The following is a 22,909-nucleotide window of genomic DNA, read 5'->3' as shown; positions in this document are numbered from 1 at the left end:
GACTTTCCCAGCCACGCAAACCCTTAACATTCATATAGCTTATGTTGTTTTTGTAGGTAGTCTTTAAATTTTTTCCAGTCCTCCTCCATTTTTTCTTCACCCAAGTCTCGGATTCTGCCAGTCATTTCAGCCAGTTCCATATAGTCCATCAATTGCATCTGCCACTCTTCCAGCGTGGGTAGATCTTGTGTCTTCCAATGTTTAGCGATAAGAATTCTTGCTGCTGTAGTTGCGTACATGAAAAAAGTTCTATCCTTCTTTAACACTTTCTGGCCGACAATGCCCAGAAGGAAGGCCTCTGGTTTCTTGGGGAAGGTATACTTAAATACCTTTTTTAACTCATTGTAGATCATTTCCCAGAAGGCCTTCACTTTCGGGCAAGTCCACCAGAGGTGAAAGAATGTCCCTTCAGCCTCCTTGCATTTCCAACATTTATTATCAGACAAATGATATATCTTAGCAAGCTTGACTGGGGTCATGTACCACCTGTATATCATTTTCATAATGTTTTCTTTCAAGGCATTACATGCCGTAAATTTCATACCGGTGGTCCATAACCTTTCCCAGTCTTCAAACATGATGTTGTACCCAATGTCTTGAGCCCATTTTATCATGGCTGATTTGACTATCTCATCCTGAGTGTTCCATTTAAGCAGCAAGTTATACATTCTTGATAGAATTTTAGTCTTTGGTTCCAATAGTTCTGTTTCTAACTTTGATTTCTCCACCTGGAAACCTGTTTTTTTATCCATTTTAAAGACCTCTTGAATTTGAGCATAGTGCAACCAGTCTTGCACCTTGTTTTTTAATTTGTCAAAGCTCTGCAATCTCCAATTATCTCTGTTTTTTCTATTGTCTCCCAGTATTTTGGCCAACCAACCTCCATATTGAGTCTTTTTCGGGCCTTAGCCTCCATTGGTGATAGCCACCTCGGGGTCTTGTTTTCTAACAAGTCCTTATATTTAGTCCAGACTATAAATAAAGCTTTTCTGACAATATGGTTTTTGAACATTTTGCGAATTTTTATCTTGTTGTACCACAAGTATGCATGCCATCCAAAAGCATTATTAAACCCTTCCAGATCTAGGACATCAGTGTTTTCTAATAAGAACCAATCTTTCATCCAGCAGAAAGATGCAGCTTCGTAATATAACCTTAAGTCCGACAGGGCAAACCCCCCTCTTTCTTTTGCATCAGTTAATATTTTAAACTTTATCCTGGGCCTTTTGCCCTGCCAGACAAACTTCGAAATATCTTTCTGCCACTTTCCAAAACATTCCACTCTGTCCACGATCTGTAGGGTTTGAAACAAAAACAACATCTTTGGCAATACATTCATCTTAACAGCAGCAATTCGTCCCAACAAGGAAAGTTTAAGTCTTGACCAGATTTCAAAATCCTTTTTGATTTCTGACCAACATTTTTCATAATTATCTTTGAATAAATTCAAGTTTTTAGCAGACAAATTAATCCCTAGGTATTTCACTTTTTTAACCACATTTAACTCTGTCTCCTTCTGAAACCCATCTATTTCTGAAGGTGTCAAATTTTCCCCCCAAACCTTGGTTTTTTGCTTATTCAACTTAAATCCTGCCACCCGACCAAACTCATAAATCAGTTCTAGAGCTCTTTTTGTACTAGGTTCTGGCTCCTGTAGTGTTAACACCAAATCATCTGCAAAAGCTTTCAGTTTATATTGTTTTACTCCGACCTGTATTCCATGCACCAACCGGTCCTTCCTAAGCAAATTCAAAAGCACCTCCAGGACTGAAATAAATAACAGAGGGGAGAGAGGGCACCCCTGTCGTGTCCCTTTTTCAATATTGAACTCTTCCGTCACCACATTGTTCACTATCAGTTTGGCCTTTTGCTCTGAATAAATTGCTTCTATACTGTTTTGAAACGCCTGTCCCACTCCCATCCCTTCCAAGTTTTTCTTCATGAACTTCCAAGAAATGTTGTCGAAGGCTTTCTCTGCATCTATGAAGATTAAAACTGCTTTCGTGTTGATATTGGTCTGCAATAATTCCAAATAATTCCCGCGAGATCCAGGGAATCCCCGGGCGTGCCTGCGACCTGGCCCGTCAATCGACGGGCTGGGGAGGCGTGGCCTAGCATACTTAAGGCCAGGTACGCCCGGGGACCGCCCTCTTTCCCCTTGCCAGCTGAGCGGTTTTCCGTTCCTTGGACGGCGACGTGGGAAACCCCGGGAAGGAGCTATCCCCTTCCTCAGAAGATTCAAACACCGCTCCCCATCTGCTGCTGTCTCTTTCCGCTGCCCAATCTCCCCAGTTGGATTCCTCTCCCTCGGATACCCCTCCTTCCTCCTCTTCGGAGGCTGGCCACCCCTCAAACTCTTCTTCATCATCCGTGGTGCCAAATTGCTCTTCCCAGAACCTTCCTAGGGGTTTGGGCTTCTTTGGGAACCTGCTATGAAACTCCTCCTGCAGATACTCATCCCTGATCTCTTCTGCAGGAACCCAAGTGTTTTCCGACTCTGGTTCCCCTTCCCAAGCCACCAAATATTCCACCCTTCTCCCTCTCCACCTTGAATCGAGAATTTCCGCTGCGTGACCACTAAATTCCCTTTCCTCCACCAGTGGATGCATGGGAATTTCTCTTTCTCGCCCCTGAAATTCCCTCCCTTCCCGGTACGGTGAGAGCAAGGACCTGTGGAACACCGGGTGTAGTTTCATGTTGGTGGGCAATTTGAGTCTAAAGGTCACAGGATTCACCTGTTGGGTTACCTCGAAGGGTCCCAGTCGCCTTGGCCATAATTTCTTACACCCCCCTTTGAACGGTAACCCTTGGGTTGACAACCACACCTGGTCCCCAACCCTTATTGTCTCCCCTTCTCTGCGGTGCTTGTCTGCCTGCCTCTTGTACACTTCCTTAGCCCTCTCCAGGTTAACCTTAAGTTGTTGGTGTAAAGCTTCCATTTCTTCCACAAATTGTTTGGCCGCCGGCACACTCCCCCTCCCCTCCCCCCCCTGGGAAGGCCCTGGGGTGACACCCGTAATTGGCCATGAAGGGACTCATCCCCGTGGACACGTGTTCAGCGTTATTGTATGCAAATTCGGCCACCGCTAGTTTATCCACCCAATCGTTCTCCCTTTCGTTGACGTAGCAGCGTAGGTACTGTTGAAGTACGCTATTGACTGTTTCTGCTTGTCCGTTGGTCTCCGGGTGTCTGGCCATCGAGAAGCTCACTTCGACGTCCAGAACCTGGAAGTAAATTGCCTGCCTCTGTCGGACAAAACCCTCAAGGGGGCGCCATGCAACCTGAAAACGTGATCTATAAACAGCCTAGCTGTCTCCTCCGCTGTCACTGCATGCGAGCAAGCAATAAAATGGCACATATTGGTCATCAAGTCCACTACCACCATGACTGCTGTTTTCCCCCTGGACTTGGGTAAATCGGTCATAAAATCAATGGATACCACCTCCCAGGGCCTTCCAGGGGTGGGTAAGGGCTCCAGTAACCCCACAGGTGCTGCCTTCTCCCCTTTAGCCCTCTGGCAGTGCTCGCACCCCCGTACGTATTTCCGCACATCTTCCCTCACTCTTGGCCACCAGAACTGCCTGGTGACAAGCAACATGGTTTTGTGTTGACCAAAATGTCCCGCCGTGGGGTTATCATGTAGTTGTTTGAGTACTCTTCTCTTCGGGTCCCCTTCTAGTATGTACAATGCTCCCTTATAGTACAGAGCCCCCTCCTTTTCCTCAAAACCCCCCTGATTTTCTTCTGCGTCTCGTATCTCCCTGATTTTAGTTTGTGCGTACTCGTCATTCCTCGTCAACCCGGCTAGTTCTTGTCTCCCTACCAACACTCCCACACACACCCATCGGTCCTCGGGTATCACATGTCGTACTTCCGGCACCCCCTCTCCTTCCAAGTACTCTGGTTTACGGGAAAGGGCATCTGCCCTGACGTTTTCCTTTCCCGGCACATACTGAATTTCAAAGAAGAACTTGGAAAACTCCTGTGCCCATCGCACCTGTCTTTGGTTGAGAACTCGTGCAGTCCTCCAATATTCCAGGTTCTTATGGTCCGTGCACACCTGGATCTTGTGCTGTGCGCCTATTAGAAAATGTCTCCAACGTCGAAAGGCTTCATGAATTGCAAGCAGTTCCCGGTCATACACTGTGTAGTTCTGTTCAGACTTGTTCAGCTTCCTTGAAAAAAAGGCACACGGCTTCCACTCTGATCGATTTCCCGGCTGGAGCAACACAGCTCCCACCGCTCTGTCTGACACGTCTGTTTCCAATCTCATAGGCTTCTGCAGATCCACGTGTAAGAGTTGCTCTTCCGAAGCGAATGCCCTCTTTAGCTTTTCAAAAGACTGCTGAGCCGTTTCTGTCCATTCAAACTTCTTCTTGCTGCTGAGACAATCAGTTATGGGTGCCGTTAAGTGGGCAAAGTTCTTGATAAACTTTCTATAGAAGTTTCCAAACCCCAGGAACCTCTGCACGTCCTTCCGGGTCTTGGGAGTCTTCCATTCTAGTACCGCCTGCACCTTGCCTGGGTCCATGGCTAAGCCTTTGTCCGACAACCTGTAGCCCAGGAACTCAACCTCTCGGGCGTGGAATTGGCATTTCTCCAGTTTGACCCACAGCTGGTGCTCCTGCAGCCTCTTCAGCACTTCCCTGACATCCTTAACATGCTGCTCCTCGTTCTCCGAGTAGATTAGCACATCATCTAGGAAGGCCACGCAATTCTTGTACAGCAGGGACCCCAACACGTGGTGCATGAAAGCTTGAAAGCAGGTCGAACCGGATTGTAATCCGAAGGGCATAACTAGGTACTCAAAGGCCCCCAGAGGGGTGAACATCGTGGTTTTCCATTCGTCTCCCTCTCTCATCCTTATCAAATTGTACGCCCCCCGAAGGTCCAGCTTGGTAAAGACCTTCCCTTTCCTTACCCTGGCCAAAATGTCATCAATTCTGGGCATAGGGAAGGTCACTGGTTCTGATACCCGGTTCACCGCGCGGTAATCTATGACCAATCTGGGCTCTTTGGAGTCTCTTTTGTCTACAAAGAACACTGGACTGCCCCCCACCGCCCTTGATTCTCGTATGAAACCCCTCTTCAGGTTCTTGTCAATGAACTTCCGCAACTCCTGCATCTCCCTGTCCGACATGGCGTACAGCTTACCCACTGGTAACTGAGCCCCTGAGAGTAGGTTGATCTGACAGTCAAAGGGCCTGTGAGGGGGCAGTCTATCCACCTCTTTCTCACTGAAGACTTCTTCCAGGTCTGCATACTGAGGTGGTACTCTCCCCTTTTCTCCCACCGCCATCCCTGCCACCCTGGCTACTGCCATCCTCGGGGTTTCCCCTTCGTGGCAGTGCTCTACGCAGTGAGCTGACCCAAAGGTGACTGTCCGCTGGTGCCACCCCACTACTGGATTGTGCAGTGCCAGCCAGCTCATTCCCAGTATGATTGGTGGCCCGGCTAATGTGGCAACGTGAAAGGCAATTGTCTCAGTGTGTCTGGAGACCCTCATTTTCATGGGAGGGGTCTGGTGGGTCACTCCCCCCCCCCAAGAGTTCTCTCCCATCAATGGCCGTTACTTGCAAGGGGTGTTCTAGAGGCACCACGTGGAGCTGGTGTTCTAGTGCAAAATCCCTGCTAAAGAAGTTGCAAGAGCTGCCAGAATCCAGCAATGCCTTCACCTTAATAGGGTGTCCGTTAGGGAGTTCTAACACCACCTCTATGGCTATGGCTGCCCGGGGGGGGGGGTCTGGTTTGGGCACATTCACTGGTTGCTCGCCTGGCTGCTGTGCCCGCTCTCCTGCAGCCAAGCATTGCCGTTTCCCTGCTCCTGCTCACCACCAGCTGCCCCCACCATTCCTTGCCACGCCTTTCTCTGAGGGCAGACTCTGGCAAAATGTCCCGGCTGTTGGCAGAGAAAACACTTCTTGGTCGTTTTCCCCTCCTTCTTGCGAACCTCGCCGGAGGTTTGAAAGTAATGGAGCCAGTCTCGTACTTTAGACTTTAATCTCTCATAACTCTGTAATTTCATTTTATCTCCCCCTTGTTCCAAAATTTCCCAATATTTTGGCCATTTGGCCTCCATATTAAGTTTTTTCACGGCTTTAGCCTCCATTGGCGACAGCCACCTTGGGGTTTTATTTTCCAACAAATCTTTATATCTGATCCAGACATTATATAATGCTTTCCTAACAATGTGATTTTTAAAAGCTTTATGCGCTTTAACCTTATCATACCATAAATATGCATGCCATCCAAATACATTATTAAAACCTTCCAAGTCCAAAATATCTGTATTCTCGAGGAGCAGCCACTCTTTCATCCAGCAAAAAGCTGCTGATTCATAGTACAGTTTTAAGTCCGGCAGGGCAAATCCCCCCTCTTTCCTTTACATCCGTTAAAATTTTAAACTTTATTCTGGGTTTTTTGCCCTGCCAGACAAATTTAGAAATGTCTTTCTGGCACCTCTTGAAACAGTCCATCTTGTCAAGAATTTGCAATGCTTGAAATAAAAATAACATTCTAGGCAATACATTCATCTTAATAACTGCAATTCGGCCTAACAAGGAAAGCTTTAAATTTGACCATATTTCTAGATCCTTCTTAACTTCTGTCCAGCATTTCTCATAATTATCTTTAAACAAATTCACATTCTTAGATGTCATATTAATCCCCAAGTATTTCACCTTCTTAACCACTGTCAACCCTGTTTCATTCTGGAACCTCTCCCTTTCCATAGCTGTTAAGTTTTTCTCCAAAACTTTAGTTTTTTGTGTATTCAACTTGAATCCTGCAACTTGACCAAATTCTTGAATTAGTTCTAAAACCCTTTTCGTACTAGTGTCTGGCTCTTGTAAAGTAAGTACCAAGTCATCTGCAAAGGTCCTTAACTTATACTGTTTGGCTCCGACCTGAACCCCTTTAACCAGCTGATCACTTCTAATCATGTTTAGCAAAACCTCCAGGACTGATATAAAAAGTAGTGGGGAAATTGGGCACCCCTGTCGTGTCCCTTTTTCTATTTTAAATTCTTCCGTTACCACATTATTTACAATTAACTTAGCCTTCTGTTCAGAATATATTGCACCCATACCATTCTCAAATCCTTGCCCTACCCCCATCCCATGTAGATTCTTCTTCATAAAACTCCAAGAAATATTATCAAAGGCTTTCTCCGCGTCCACAAATATCAGAACTGCTTTAGTGTTTATGTTCACCTCTAATAATTCCAAAATGTCTATTATGTTCCTCACATTATCTGACAAGTGTCTTCTTGGGAGAAAGCCTGCTTGGTCCTTGTGAATCTCTTCCACCAATACTTTTTTCAATCTTTTTGCCAAAATGTCTGCAAAAATTTTGTAATCCACATTAAGTAATGATATAGGGCGGTAATTCTTAAGCTGAGTCTTTTCAGTCTGTTTTCGGTATGAGTGTGATATACGCTTCTTTCCATGATTCTGGTGCCTTTTTCCCCTCCAAAATTTCGTTGCAGACTTCCTTCAAAGGTTGTAACAACCACTCCTTCAAGGCTTTGTAGTATCTGGAAGTCAACCCATCTGGTCCTGGAGATTTGCCCAGTTGCATGTTTTGAATGGCACCTTCTATCTCTTGTTCAGTTATTTTCTGATTCAGGTCTATTTTACTTTGATGAGAGATTTTTTGTAGACCAAATTTCTTAAGAAACTCATCTATATCTCTTTCATTCTGCGGCCCTTGTGAGTATAATTTTTTGAAATAACTCTGGAAACAGTTTCTAATCTCATTTGGCTTATAAATGTTCTTTCCTTCCACCTCTAGGCTTGTAACCGTGTTTAGTTTTTGCCTTTTCTTCAATTCCCAAGCCAGAAGTTGACCACACTTATCCGCAGATTCAAATGTCTTTTGTCTCATTTGCTTAATCTTCCATTCTATTTCTTGGTTCATCAATTCCATGTATTGTGTCTGATGTAACTTAATTTCTCTCAAAATCTCCTGGGACTTTGGTTTAGATCTCAATTTCTTTTCTCCTTCTTTAATCTTTTCCTTCTTATCCTTCTTCTCATTTTGGTTTCTCTTCTTTATAGAGTTTTGTTGTATTAAAAATCCTCGCATAACAGCTTTACTTGCGTCCCAGATTACTCATTTTTCCACATCCGTTTTTAAATTTATTTCAAAATAGTCTCTCAAAGTTTTTTGAGCCTTTTTGTAGACCTCTTCATCTCTAAATAAGGTGTCATTCATCCTCCATCTAAAGGAACCAGCTGTTGTTAACTTCATCTCCATCTTTACGGCATTGTGGTCGGAGCAGGTTTTTGGGCAGATTTCCACTTTCTTTATCTTTGGAGCCATCCCACTAGTAACCCATATTTGGTCAATTCTAGTCCATGTCATCATAGCTTCAGAAAAGAAAGTTCCCTCTCTCTCAAGAGGGTTCTTTGTTCTCCAAATGTCAATCAAGTCCATATTTTCAGTCATTTCAAAAAAAGTCTTTGGTAGTCTCCCATCCTTGGAAACTACCTGTCTTTGTGATTTGTCCATATTTGTAGATACTACTCCATTCATATCTCCCAACAAGATTAAATTGCAATCCAAATAGTCCAGTAAAATCTCATGCAGCTTCTTAAAGAATTCCGACTTCCCTTCATTTGGTGCATAGATCCCTAATATCAAGAATTTTTCACCTTGAACTTGAATTTCAATTGCCAAAAATCTTCCATGTTCATCTTTAAACATCAATTTCGGGGGGAAATTTTCCTTTGCATAGATTACCACTCCTCTTTTCTTAACTTTATCAGATGAAATAAATTCTTATCCTAATCTTTTGTTGATAAGTAGTTTTCTATGCAGTCTTGTCACATGAGTTTCTTGTAAACAAATCAAGTCCAATTGTTCTTTTTTCAATATATGAAAAACATTTCGTCTTTTTCGGGGAAGGTTAAGACCATTACAATTCCAACTTAGAAGTTGCAGAGCCATCCTGTTGCTATTTACTTTTTCCTCCCACTGCTCCAAGTAGTTGTTCACCTTCCATCGGTGATTTCAATCCAAATGTTAAGTTCAAAATGTCTGTTGCTTCCTTTACTGCTTGGGTTGGTTCCACTTCGACCGTCCCTTTCACAAGATCTTCTTCGTTGTCTCGTAAGAATTGCTCTTTGTCTTGGACAGATCTTATTCTGGTTTTCCTTCCTTTGTATTTAAAGGATAGGCCTTGAGGGAATTCCCACCTAAAGGGTATTTCGTTCTTTCTCAATAAATCAACCAGCTCTTTATAATGGGCTCTTACATCCAAAATATGTTTTGGTATATCTTTGAAAATCTCCACGAAAGCATTTTCAATTTCCAGAGTTCTTTGAAAATGCAGATTCAACATTTTATCTCTTTCTTCTTTTGATCTTAAAGTTATCAAGCAGTCCCTTGGCTTCTTTCTGCCTTGCCTTCTGCCCAATCTAAACGCAGACACTATCTTAATTTCTTCCTTCTCCAACTCCTGTTGCCAAAAGTCCGAGAATTCTTTAGAAAGGAAGTCCACCAGGTCGTCTTTTTCGCTTTCAGGCACTGCTCTCAATCTCAGATTTCTCTCCTTCCTTTGTATCTCGAGCATAGACAAAGCCAGTTCATGGTCTTCTAACTTTTTACAGACTGGTATTATCCTTTCCTGAGTGGCATCTGCAGAAACCTTAGCTTCTTCTGCAATCTTTCGAGTAGTAGCAGAGTCCTCTAGAACAGTGTTTCCCAACCGGTGTTCCGCGGCACACTACTGTGCCGTGAGACATCGGCTGGTGTGCCGTGGGAGGGAGGCGGGCGAGAGGCGGCGGCGGCGAGGATCCGGCGGGGGTGGGGGGAGCGGGGGCCGTCGCGCGCAACCGAACTCACTTGGCGCGCTGCCGGCTTGTCCTCCTTCAACCCGGGTCGGGCCAGGCCTGCTCACGTCCCCGGATCCCCTAGCAGCAGCCGCACGCTCTCCAAAAGCGCAACGCTGCACGCAACCGCTCGGCCAGCTGGTGCTCTGCGACTCCGCCCTTTCCCCTCCCAGCGCCGGAGGGTTCGCGCGACCGCAGCTGTTCCCTTTCGCAGCGCGCGGGAAACAATTCCAGGCCGATTGCCTTGTGCCGAAAGGCACCGCCTCTCCTTCCAGCTCAGGCCCGGGCCGCCGGCTCCCCGAATGACGTCACGGGGGCGGGGCTTTAATGGTGGTGTGCCGCGAGTTTTTTTTCCGGTAAACAGGTGTGCCGTTGCCCAAAAACGTTTGGGAAACACTGCTCTAGAAGTTTATTAATAGTCTCTATTTGAAGACACCCTCTTGCTGAGTTCATTCACACTTTGCGTGTTCAGATCAAGTTTTGCTGAGAGCTCTGCCAATTGTCTACTATTATCCGCACCTTGTTTTGTCAGAGATTCCAAAGATTCATTTATTTTATAGAATGCACATTCACTCAAAAATCGCAGAGTGACATGTTTGTTATCAGCCGAAATGAACCATAGGTGTTTCGGTTCTATCTCAATAGAAGGAGAACAAATAAACTTGGATTGTTCTTTCGGTGGTAATTCACCCGAACCCTAACCCTAACCCTAACCCTAACCCTAACCCTAACCCTAACCCTAACCCTAACCCTAACCCTAACCCTAACCTTAACCTTAACCTTAACCTTAACCCTAACCCTAACCCTAACCCTAACCCTAACCCTAACCCTAACCCTAACCCTAACAGTAACTCTAACCCTAACCATAACCCCAACCCTAGCAAAGAGAAATGTAATAAGCCTAAACAAAGCCAAACAGCTTGTTTTGGGTTCCAGCTACATAGAAAGAAGAATCTTGGATTTCGCTTATTACAAGTCGTGTTCTTCGGTGTTAATGCACTTTTTTTAAAAAAATGATATTTATTAATTTTTCACAGACAAGAAACAATAAAAACAAAATCCAACATTTAAACGTTTAAACATTTAAACTACAAAAACAAGACAAATAAAAAATACACTGTAGAAAAACAGTTGATAGAAGAAGGATAGAAAAAAATAAAAAATGGAGAATAAAAAGAAGAGGAAAAAACCACCAAACGGCTAAAAATGTATTGATATTTTCAAATCTTATGTTTTCTTCACTAATTTCTTGACCTCCTCACACCTCCCATTTTGTATTCCAGTTCAAATATTAAATTCAGCAAATCCTTACCCTCTAGCATTTTATCCTTACTCCATATATTAACCTATTATTATAAATATCCATTTCCAATTATCATTCCCTATTTACATTTTCATAAGCATCTCTTAACCAGTACCACTTATTTTCAATCAAACGTCCTTTCAACATTCCTTAATTTTACAGTGCTTCTGCAGGTAATCTTTAAACTTCTTCCAATCTTCCTCCACCGACTCTTCTCCCTGGTCACGGATTCTGCTGGTCATCTCTGCCAATTCCATGTAGTCCATGACCTTCATCTGCCAGTCTTCCAGTGTGGGTAGCTCCTGTGTCTTCCAATATTTTGCGATGAGTAATCTTGCTGCTGCTGTTGCGTACATAAAGAAAGTTCTATCCTTCTTTAACACCAATTGGCCGACAATGCCCAGGAGAAAGGCCTCTGGTTTCTTCAGTAAGGTATATTTAAATACCTTTTTAAATTCATTATATATCATTTCCCAGAAAGCCATTTCCGACTTGAGAGGAGAGGGGGTTGCGGGCAGAAATCCTCCCACATCCTCACGCGGGGCTAGCCTTTGCCCCCGCGAGAGTAGGGAATCCCCGGGCGTGTCGACGACCCGGCCCGCCAATCAGCGGGCCGGGGAGGCGTGGTCTAGCCTATTTAAGGCTAGGCACGCCCGGGGACCGCCCTCTTTGCCCCTTCCAGCTGAGCGGGTTTTCTCTGTGAGGTTTTCGTCGCTGTTTTGGAGCCGTTGCGAGCCGCACCTTCTGCCTCGTGCTTGGCTTCACACCTACAGAGCTAAATCACTAAGGAGACCACAGTCTCCACTAGAGCTGAAATCACTTTTGCTGGGGTGTTTTGACGGCAGAAAGAAGGTTGGGAGGCACCAGCGGCTCCTTGGGAACTTTCCGATTTGCTTGCCTGCGCGTGGAGGACACTTACCTTGTTAGTTTGGAGGACCAGGCAGCGGCTGCAACACCGACGATCAGGCAATGCAGGGAGCGTATTGTTTGAAGACGGAGAGCAGGAGGGGTAAAGTACACAGAGCGCAGCCACCTTCCGCTCCCCCCTTCTCGCTGGATCGCGGGGGTACTCGCCAGCGGTTTGTTTTCTTGTCTTCCTTGCTGTGCTCTCGGGTTTCCTGGTTTTCCCCCTTCAGTTTGCTATTTTGTTTGTGCGTTTGGTTGTTTGTTACTTTCTTGGCTTTAACGGCTGGCTGCCTCACTTAGCTGTTCTCCTGCTTTTCTCCCTCTTAGCGCCAGGTCCGCGCCCCCTGTTCTAACCCCCGCCTCCACTAAGTGTGGGTTTTGAAGCAGAGGCTTCCATTTTTGTTAAGGGCTTGTTAAGGGCAGAGAACAGGCGCCATCTTTGTGGGCACACGTGGTGGTAGTGCGAGCGGCCATCTTTGTTGAGGTAAGGGGAAGAGATCACGGCCGCCATCTTGGGAAGGGACACTTGTGGAGGCACGGGCGGCCATTTTAGGTGTGGCGTTAGGAACATATTCTGAATGCAAGCAGAGTATTCTTTGGAAAAAAAAGCGGAGGTAGCAGCTTTGCAAGCGGCAATTGGGCAAGCAAGGTTTGCACACAGTTCAATCAGACCCTTTACGTACGCGGTTTCATAGTTTTACTGATTAGGAACTTTCCTTTTCAGGGTATAGTTGTGCATTGATTTAGGCAGTAAGTCTGAAGGCATCGGGGGTTAATTCTTGGATTGCTTGGTTTTCATTCGGCTGGGGGACAAAAGTGCTGTGTGCTTTAGTATTTGTAAGTGGCTTCCATGCTGTTGGTGCTAAAGTGCTGAGTGCTGGGAATAATTAAGTGGTTTTTTTATGCTGTTGGGGCATAGTGCCTGGGATAGTGTTAAGTGGCTTCTATGCTGTTGGTGCTAAAGTGCTGAGTGTTGGAATTCTGCCTGGGTCAGAGGAATGTGCCACAGCGTAGGCACCGGCAGATATTCCTGTCGACCTCCCCGCGTCTCCACTCTGCTGATAAGCAGGCGAGGTCCCGGCGATTCATCTCAGATGTGTGAGAGGAACACACCGTTCACCCTCTCTCCCCTTTGGTGTCCCCCAGAGGGGAAAGAAGCAGACAGAAAACTATTTACATCTTTTATTTCTGTCTCTCATATCAGTACAGAGAAACACGTCTGCACTCGACAACAGCAAGAAGAAACTCCTCCCATGTACTTCCAGTACAGGTCATATGACACACACACTGAGCTAACATCCGGTGCTCAGTACGGATTGGACTGCCCCTTTGTTCCCATGGCAACAGTCACAAACATCCTGTCTGGCTTTCCAGCCACAAGCAGCTGACTGAGCTGCTGGAGCCTTTGCTTGCTGCAGCATTGGTGCTTTATGGTAACATACTCCCCCTAAAGTATCAATGCGTGCTGCGAGCAAAGCGTCATCCAGAGAAGAAAACAAACAGTTGTTATACTTATAACATTCCCCTGTTGTTTCAGTTCCACCCTTGGAACTACCCGCCACTGGTTTTACCAATGTACCTCTCTGGTTGTGTGACTTTGCATCACCTTGGTTAACAACTTTCTGTTGTGCCTTTGTCTCTGACTCAGACACAGCTTCAATCTGTCCTTGATCGTTTACAACAGCAACATATGCAAGGTTAGCAAACTCCTTTGAATACCTCTTGGGTGGTACACCCTTCGTTGCTCTCTCAGACCTTCGTAAGAGCTGCTGCTCTTCTCTGCTTTCTGGTTCAGCTTCTGAACTCTCTGGAGAACCAGTACTAAGCTTAATCAGTGGTTTATCCTCCTTTCCTGAGGGTCTTGTCATTATTTGAGATTTCCTCTCAATAACTGTGACAACTGAGCTGTCTGAGCTATCAGTGTCATCATCATCAGTACCACTGAACTCAATAAGATCAAACTCATCATCAGAATCATCAGAATCATCTGTGGAAAAAGTGTGAACAATCACTCTCTCCTGTTCAGGAGCACTCTCCAGAAACTTTGTGAGAATCACCTGACCAGATTCAGACAAAATTACTCTGTAGAGACCTTTTTCATAACCCACAAAGATGCCTCTGGCATTCTTTACCCCACTTGGAGCTTCTGTTCTCACATGAGACCCGAAAACCTTGAAATAGGCAACAGAAGGTTTTCTATTGAACAGCTTCTCAAAAGGAGAACATCCCAACTCTGTTGAGACTTTTCTCAACCACACATGAAGATAGGACGCTAGAGATTCGGCCCAATATTCATGTGGCAAATGTGAACTTAGCAATTGCGCATGCATCCCTTTTTGCAATTCTTTGTTCACCCTAACACAGACACATTTCTTCCATGCTTCTTCGGAACTAGCAAGTTTGTGTCTTATCCCTTTTCCATCCAGGAACCTCTGGAAATCCTGTAAAAGAAAAACTGGCTTGTCATCTGTGAAAAGACAATCAATGTTAGCATCATGCATACTTTTAACCTTGTCACAAAACTCCTGAAACTTTTCTAAAGTTTCCTGCGGTTTCTTCATCAAGTAAACCCAAGAATAATTAGTGTAACAATCAACACACACAAGGTAATATTTTGCACCGCCTCTAGATGGTTCTAGAGGACCAATCACATCAGCATACACCCGCTGAAAAGCTCTGTGGACCTTCTCGGACACCTTCCTGGTGTTCACACTGGTCACACCTGCAAGAGAAATTTCGTTAGAATCAGAAGTATTACATTTCATGTAATCACTTTGATCAAAAGTCAACAAATACAGTCCATCTTTCTCTTTCGCAGTAAGAAACAGTTCTCCGTGTGGGCAGAGATGCTTCGTGGCGCCCGTATCGATTATGAATGCGTTCCCAACATCTGGCGTGGTTCCTTTCGCCATCATCGCCCTTGCAGGTTTCACCTGGCACATGGTACGGCTTTTGCTTGACGCCTCAGGCTTCGTAGAGCTGTTCTTGGCTCCTTTTGACTGTCGCGGCTTCTTACAGTTTCGCTGTAGATGCCCAGTCTGTCCACAATTATAGCATCGGACGGCACTCAATGCTATGGCATGCTCTCCAGTAGATTCAGCAGTGGGAAGATTTGAACTCTGTTCTTGCCTCCCTCTGTCTTTCACTTCCAGTGCAGCAAGTCTGTCGTGTTCGTTCAGGACCACAGCACACACTCTTTCCGCGGTTAGCTGAGCCGCCGGTAGGGAACCAAGCTGACTGGCAACAACCTTATAGGTGCGACTAAGGCTGTTTATCATCATGAAGCAAAACACTTCCTCCTGTAGACGGAAATTGCGTTCCACCATCTGTTGACGCAGGAACTTCATTTCTGTCAGGTGCGCTTGAACATCTCCATCAGGCGCTAATCTCAGATTGGTCAACTTCTCAAAATACAGCAACGCTGAAGAACCAGCATCTCTCTGATGCGTTGTACGCAGCGCGTTCCAAACCTCTTGCGCAAATTCCAAATGCTGTATATGCACAAGCTGCTCATCTGAGACACACAGAATTATAGCAGTCCTAGCCTTCACATTCTGTGACTCCCAAGCACGCGTTGGTGCTGCTGGGATGGGATTCTCAATCACCCCAAACAGTCTCTGATTCTGCAGCAGGGCCTTCATCTTTACAGACCAAGATGAATAATTGTCATTGGTCAGGAGGGGTGGAGAAGGCAAGCCTCCCCCCTTCTTAGCATCCATTTTGAGTCCTTGCATTGACTCTAAAACACAAGCCTCTAAAATCCAATAGCTGGCTTGTTTACTCTCTTGACACCTGGCAACTCTGACACTGGCTGCGTTGGAAAGTCCCTTCCAGCAGTTCGTGAGGACCTACTCATAACAAAACTTTGTTTTCGCCTCTCTGAGGCATAGTCTGACTGTCCAGCCCTCTCGAGTAGCTTTCCATTTCTCCTCTCTGAGGCACAGCCTTCTGAAGGACGTTGCTTAGCAACAGCGCATTCCTTTCCTCGGACAGGAAACCACAAAAATGCCTGGTATGCAGGCCTCTTCTAAGTTGGAGCTGCTTTCCCACACTCGCTCTCCGTGAAGCAGAGAATGAATCAATCTGCATTCACACTTTTAAGCCCTTAAAGTCTCATACCTTGAGCAGTGGCTTGGCTGTCAGCTTCTTCTGGTCAGCTTCTGGCTGCAGAGAATCAGCCTCTCACTTCAGGCTTCCATGGAGCAGAGGAGGACAATTCACCAGCCTCTCATGCAGATGTCCGATGGATCGAAGAAAACAGCAACCATCCGAAGGCTGCCACTGTTGGAATTCTGCCTGGGTCAGAGGAATGTGCCACAGCGTAGGCACCGGCAGATATTCCTGTCGACCTCCCCGCGTCTCCACTCTGCTGATAAGCAGGCGAGGTCCCGGCGATTCATCTCAGATGTGTGAGAGGAACACACCGTTCACCCTCTCTCCCCTTTGGTGTCCCCCAGAGGGGAAAGAAGCAGACAGAAAACTATTTACATCTTTTATTTCTGTCTCTCATATCAGTACAGAGAAACACGTCTGCACTCGACAACAGCAAGAAGAAACTCCTCCCATGTACTTCCAGTACAGGTCATATGACACACACACTGAGCTAACATCCGGTGCTCAGTACGGATTGGACTGCCCCTTTGTTCCCATGGCAACAGTCACAAACATCCTGTCTGGCTTTCCAGCCACAAGCAGCTGACTGAGCTGCTGGAGCCTTTGCTTGCTGCAGCATTGGTGCTTTATGGTAACACTGAGTGCTGTAAATAATTAAGTGGCTTTTATGCTGTTGGGGCACAGTGCCTGGTATAGTGGAGATTATTTGGCAGTGGTTAGTTAAGCCCTCTCCTTCATTCAGGAAGTTGAACTAATAGCCTCTATAAATATAAACGTCCTCACTCACTGGGATTTGGGTTTTGCTTGAACCTATTGGTTAGGAAAATTTAATTTGAGCTTACTGGTTAGGATATACAATTCAATATATAGTTAAATGCTAATAATAGCAGTATTTGATTTATAAAAAAAAATTAATTCTTTTACTTAATAGAGCTAGCGGGTCTTACTAGCTTTTATTGAATTAAGTCACAGCTGCACCGGCGTAGGTATTATTAGAATAGGTCCTGCCAACGTCTAGTGGTTCTGAACTAGCTTTTACTGGTTTAAGTTACAGCTGCACCAGCGTAGGTATTTCTTGGAATTAGTTCTGCTAACGTCTAAAGAGTTAAGTAGCGGCTAAGCCAGTGTTGAGATTATCGAACTTTGTTGCAGCTTGCATTTCTATTTTAAGTTGAACCTTAGCCAGTGCCGATAGTACTGAACTTGGCAGCCAGTACCACAGGTAAAGGAACAGCTGGGTCAGTGTTGATAATTCTGAACTAGGGCAACCAGCCCTTCCAGATTCAACGTTGTGCCAAGTCATTGTAAACAATACTGAACTGGGTGCAGCTTTAGGTGGTGTTGCCAACAGCTGGGCATTGGCCGGTGGTGGTTTGTAAGTTTGCTTAGGATATACAGAACTAGGGGGGAGTTCACAGTCAATTCTGAGCTGAGCACAATTTAGGTCATCTTAGTGAGCACTGACTAGCGGGGAACACAGTCATCCTAGGGGGGGACAGCACTGTATTATCGAACGAATAGTCTTAGTACCTACCCTTGCTACGTCAGGAGAGCAAATGGCTTCCGGTGGGGACCAGCAACCATCCACCTCAGGTAATCAAGCCGCACCCGCCGCAGGCATTGGTGGTGCCCAGGTGCCGGCCATGCCATACGATCCCCAAGCTTTTGCCCAATGTTTCATGGCAGCTTTCGAAACTTTTTACAAACAGTGCAGGTCCAGAGGGACTTTGTCCCCGCCGGTCCCTGAACCATCACAGGTCGTGATACCGGATACTCCTCCCAGCTGTCAAGGGCAGCAGGGCAGCTCAGCGGGGGGTGGAGTTAGCACCCCGTCGGTCACGGCTACCGTCAGCCGCCCTAATACCCGTGCCCAGGCAGCCATCGCTAGAAAAGCCAACCAAAGCAGTGGTAAAGGAAAGGCGCCTGCAAAAAGTACCGGGAAGGGGAGGGCGACGGCCACGGGTACCAGTGGCAGCGCTGTCTCACACGTTGTAGATATCCCTAGTGTGTTTCAGGAGCAGCAGACCCAGCACAGCTCTACCGAGGACAGTGCGGGCTCCGCCTTGGAGGAGGAGCACGCACAGCCCCAAGTTGTCCAGGCAGCCGCCAGCATGAACCCAGCCAACGTCGAGGTGCAAGGAGGGAAAAGAAAGTCCAAGAAGAAACATACCTCTTCGAAGAAGAAAATAAGTAAGCAGTCCGAGACGGAGGACGACTCAGGTACGTCATCCTCGGATTCGGATAGCGAGGGCCCCTTGGATGGTTACTGGGGTTTGGGTGAGGCGAATCATGGGATTCCACTTTGGGCACATGAAAGGAGGGCCAATTCCCATCGTAGAACCTTTAATGGCGTGCTAGAATGGAAGGATGGGGCATTGGTGGAAGATGTAAAAGTCGCTACTAATCAACCCACTGATTATATTTTGGGGAACCATTTGTCACAGAAGAAGAGGAATAAGATCCTCAATGGTGACTATGTTGACATGTTTACCCTTTTCCCCCCGACTAAGATAACGGGTAAAGGTGAGAAGAGGCGCTCCTATGGTAGGCGGAGGTATAGGATGCCTAGGGCAGAGCGCACCTTCGAGAACTGGCTGGATGGATACCAGGTATTTATGGGAGTCGTTTGTGTGGCTTATCTGCGGCGTTCCATGGATTTGGTTGCGTACCTGGCTCACGTGAGGAGGGCCCACGCGCTCGCGGGGCAAAATGCCGCTCTAACGTACAATGAGAATTTCCGTAGAAACGCTTCTCTCCTGCCTTCCACGCGATGGGATCTGACAGATCCTAATTTCTGGGGCGAGGACGTCAACCCATACATCGGAAAGAAAGGCCAAGACTCAGCCAAGGCGGGTAAGACAGAGGCTAGTCGGCACCGCCATTGCTGGGAATACAACAGGGGAGTATGCTCGCGGCCTTCCTGTAAGTATCTGCACGAATGTGAGCGGTGCTGGGGGCAACCACCCTGCCTCTGCATGCTTCAAGAACAAGCAGCAGCCCTTTCGTGGGGCCCGGGGGTTCTCCCACGGTAATAACAGGGGTGCCCCCAGATCCTCCCAACAAGGGCCAGGTGGCCGCCAGTAACTTGCATCTTGGCTTAGCCTTCTCCCCCATCCGCCTTCAGCCCCTCAAAACCCTGTTGGATCAATATCCCGATCGAAAAGCTGCGCAGTACCTGTGGGAGGGGTTCTCCATGGGTTTCAGGATCCCTGTATCTTTCCCCCCTAACACCAGGGACCCACAAAATCAGAAATCAGTCAGGGAGAGGCCAGAGGGAGTAAAGAAAAAGATAGAGAAGGAAATCAGTGCATGTAGGGTGTCAGGTCCTTTTGTTGAGCCTCCAGTGGAAGGTCTTCATCTATCCCCGTTGGGCATTGTACCAAAAAAGACCCCAGGGGAATTCCGCATGATCCACAACCTCTCATACCCAAGGGGAGGGTCGGTTAATGACGCGATCCCCCAGGAGCTTTGCACAGTAAAATACGCCTCCTTCGACCAAGCAGTAAAAATGATCCGCAAGTTCGGGCGTGGGGCACTTCTTGCAAAATGTGAAATTGAGTCGGCGTTTCGCCTTCTTCCCGTGCATCCGGCTGACTTCCGTTGGCTGGGGTTTAGATTCGAGGGGGCGTATTTCATTGACAAAGCAATGCCTATGGGCTGCTCCATGGCATGCTCAGCTTTTGAGTCGTTCAGTACATTTCTCGACTGGGCCTTACGCTTTAGGACAGGGTCGTCGGGCATATCGCATTACCTCGATGATTTTATTTTGGTGGCCGATAGCAGGCAGCGGTGCTCCACCCTCCTGGAGGCCTTCACCGCCTTAGCAGGCGAGCTAGGGGTGCCATTAGCCGCAGAAAAAACTGAGGGGCCTTCCACTTCTTTGGTTTACCTAGGCATTGAATTAGATACTATAGCCCAAATGTCCAGACTGCCTCGGGAAAAACTGTGTGCCCTTAAAGAGACAATACTACAGCTTTTGCTGCTGAAGAAGGTGACTTTAAGGCAAATTCAATCTCTGCTAGGTCACTTAAATTTCGCTTGTAGGGTAGTGGCCCCGGGTCACCCTTTCTGTGGCCGGCTGGCAAGACTGTCGGCAGGTCTCAGGGCACCATAGCATAGGGTTCGCCTCTCAAAAGAAGTCAAGGCAGATTTGGAAGTCTGGTTGCAATTCCTTGAAAATTATAATGGGATATCCCTGTGGCAGGACTCCTTGATGCTTGATGCCGACTTCCAGGTTCAGTCAGATACTGCGGGGTCCCTAGGTTTCGGAGTATATTTCAGGGGCCAGTGGTGTGCAGAAAGGTGGCCAAAAGACTGGCAGGGCCAGCCTATCTCCCGGGACCTCACATTTTTTGAATTTTTCCCCATCTTGGTGGCAGTGCACCTCTGGACAGACCAGTTTCGCAATCATAGGGTCTGCTTCAACACAGATAACCAGGCAGTGGTAGTGGTTCTTGCCAGGCAGGCCACCCGCTCCCCTAGGGTGGGAAACTTGTTGCGGTGCCTCGTCCTCCTGTGTCTAGAGAACAATATATATTTCTCGGCCAAATTTGTGCCCGGCATTAATAATGACATCGCGGATGCTCTGTCTCGCTTTCAGATGGAGCGCTTCCACTTATTAGCGCCCGATGCGGAACAGTCATCGATGCCTTTCCCGGAGCATCTCTGGAGTCTTGGGAGGAAGAAGTGTTGAAGGGAGTATTCGGTGCAGTCGCCCCTTCCACAATGAGATCCTACAAGAAAGCGTGGGCCGACTTCCTAGTGTTCCGCAATAAGTTTCCCAAGTCAAAACGCAACCCGGTTCCCTCAGCGAGGGAAGTCCTCCATTATTTAGCTCACTTGAGGGAGCTGGGCAGGGCCCCAGGACTCTCAATATTCAGTCTGCAGGGGATTTAATATTTTGGCAAAACATTTTTCGACACTGACCCATGCGCCAAATTTATAGTGCGTAAGGCTTTAGATGGGTGGCGCCGGCAGCAACCACCTGGTTCTGACCCCAATACACAAAAAATTACGTGCCATATGCTGGTCAAAATATGAGGCTCGCCTGTTCTCGGCTGCCTACTCCATAGCCTTCTTCGGGGCCCTTCGCATAGGGGAGGTGGTTTGCGATGGAGGGGCCGTCCAAGCCCGGAGGGGTATCCTCTTTGGTGATCTGACCCTGTCAACAAACGAGCTTATAGTCCAAGTTAGGAGCTCCAAGACCGACCAGCAGGGGAGGGGGGCCCTTCTAAGGTTGCCGGCGGTGCAAGGCCCTGGCCCATGCCCGGTTAGGGATACGAGGCGTTTTCTTTACCTAAGGCCTGGTAGCCCAGGCCCCCTCTTAATTCATGCCGACGGCTCACCTTTGGCCAGGCATCAGTTTACACGGGTGATGCGAAGGGCTTTGGCCGCATGTGGGCTACCCGCGGGTGAATTTGCGGCTCACTCTTTTCGGATCGGCGCTGCAACCACGGCGGCGCATCTTGGTCTCTCCGCAGAGAGGATAAAGGATCTGGGCCACTGGAAGTCGAATGCATTCAGAGCTTATGTAAGGGGGACTTTATGACTACTAGGTGCACGCCTGACCTCGCTTTCCCTGTTTATTTCATTTTCAGATTGCCGAGGGGTACGCATCTAGCTGGTAGGCCATAGTATCGTGCATTGGGCAAGGCTGCGTGCAATGAGTACCGGGCTGGGGAAAAACTTGAACTTGCCGGCGGGTGTCCAGTTGACCTGGATGGCGAGAAGAGGCATGCGTTGGTGTGAATTCATGCCAGTTGTGATGGCGAGAGCTGCCTCTGAGGGCCCCCCGGATGCCCTGGTTATCCAATTGGGGGAGAATGACCTAGCGTACCGCAAAGCTACTGACTTAAGATGGAACATTTTTGACGACTTGGCAGAATTGATGGCGGTTTACCCAAACGTGACTATTTTGTGGTCCTCGTTGCTTGAGAGGAGGACATGGAGGGATTGTGTGAGCCCGGTTGGAATCAATAAGGCAAGAAAGGTCTTGCAGCGGGCCGTGGAGCGTAGAGTGGCGGCTCTGGGCGGGTGTGTCATCGGCCACCCCGGCATCCAGTACAGCAACGAGGCCCTCTACAGATGTGATGGCGTGCATCTATCTGACGTTGTAAACGATATCTGGTTGGGGGACATCTTAGCTGGGATTAGGAGTTGGTTGCAGGCTTGAAGGTATTGGCGGCGAGCTTCGCTCGAGTGGCGGTTAGGCATTGGCAGGTGTCAGGGGCTCAGGAACAGAGGTACAGGGGAGAGAGGAAATGGAGAGCGAAGGGGAAGAATCTGAGGGCAGCGTAGGGGAGTATGACAGCGACCTGAGAGATTCCATGAGCTTCTCCAGCGAATCAGAAGATTCCCAGAAGGAGGCGCCGATGGTCAGGGCAAGGGGGGTCCCAGGGGGAACACACCAGAAACAAGGGGCCAGCGGGGGCTCCCAAAGCAGCAGCGGGAGATCAGGATCAGCTTCCCCACCAGAGCGTAGTGGGGGGGAAGAGTCCCAGGTGTCAGGACCAGCGTCTCCTCCAGCAGGGAGAGAAGATGAGTCAGGGCTGACCACGCCTCTATCGGAGAGTGGGGGAACGGAGGGGAGGTCGGGTCCAGCTAGCCTCCCAGAAGGGGGAAGCAGTGACAGGAGCAGTGTAACGGTCAGGAGGAAGGTTGCCGGCTGGGCGCGCGCGCCAAGTTCGAATGTACAGGCGCGGGGGACAGCAGAAAACCCGGATTGGGAACCAGGTCCTAAAGCCCGCCGGAGGC

The 22,909-nt window shown here is 47.6% G+C and overlaps 1 long non-coding RNA gene across 1 annotated transcript in view; it reads right to left on the bottom strand.

Moving 5' to 3' along the window:
* Window positions 1-13,662: 13,662 nt before the first annotated feature.
* LOC308577865 overlaps window positions 13,663-22,909 on the bottom strand; it is a 148,857-nt gene continuing 139,610 nt past the window's right edge. The window contains exon 2 of the long non-coding RNA XR_014003732.1: window positions 13,663-13,704. This is a non-coding gene — a long non-coding RNA (uncharacterized lncRNA). The remainder of the gene's footprint in view (window positions 13,705-22,909) is intronic.

Source organism: Podarcis bocagei, assembly GCF_964188305.1.
Source record: "Podarcis bocagei genome assembly, chromosome: W".
In the NCBI taxonomy this organism is placed as follows: Eukaryota; Metazoa; Chordata; class Lepidosauria; order Squamata; family Lacertidae; genus Podarcis; species Podarcis bocagei.
The sequence above is the reverse complement of the archived record's forward strand: the minus strand, read 5'-3'. Positions and strand labels throughout refer to the sequence as shown.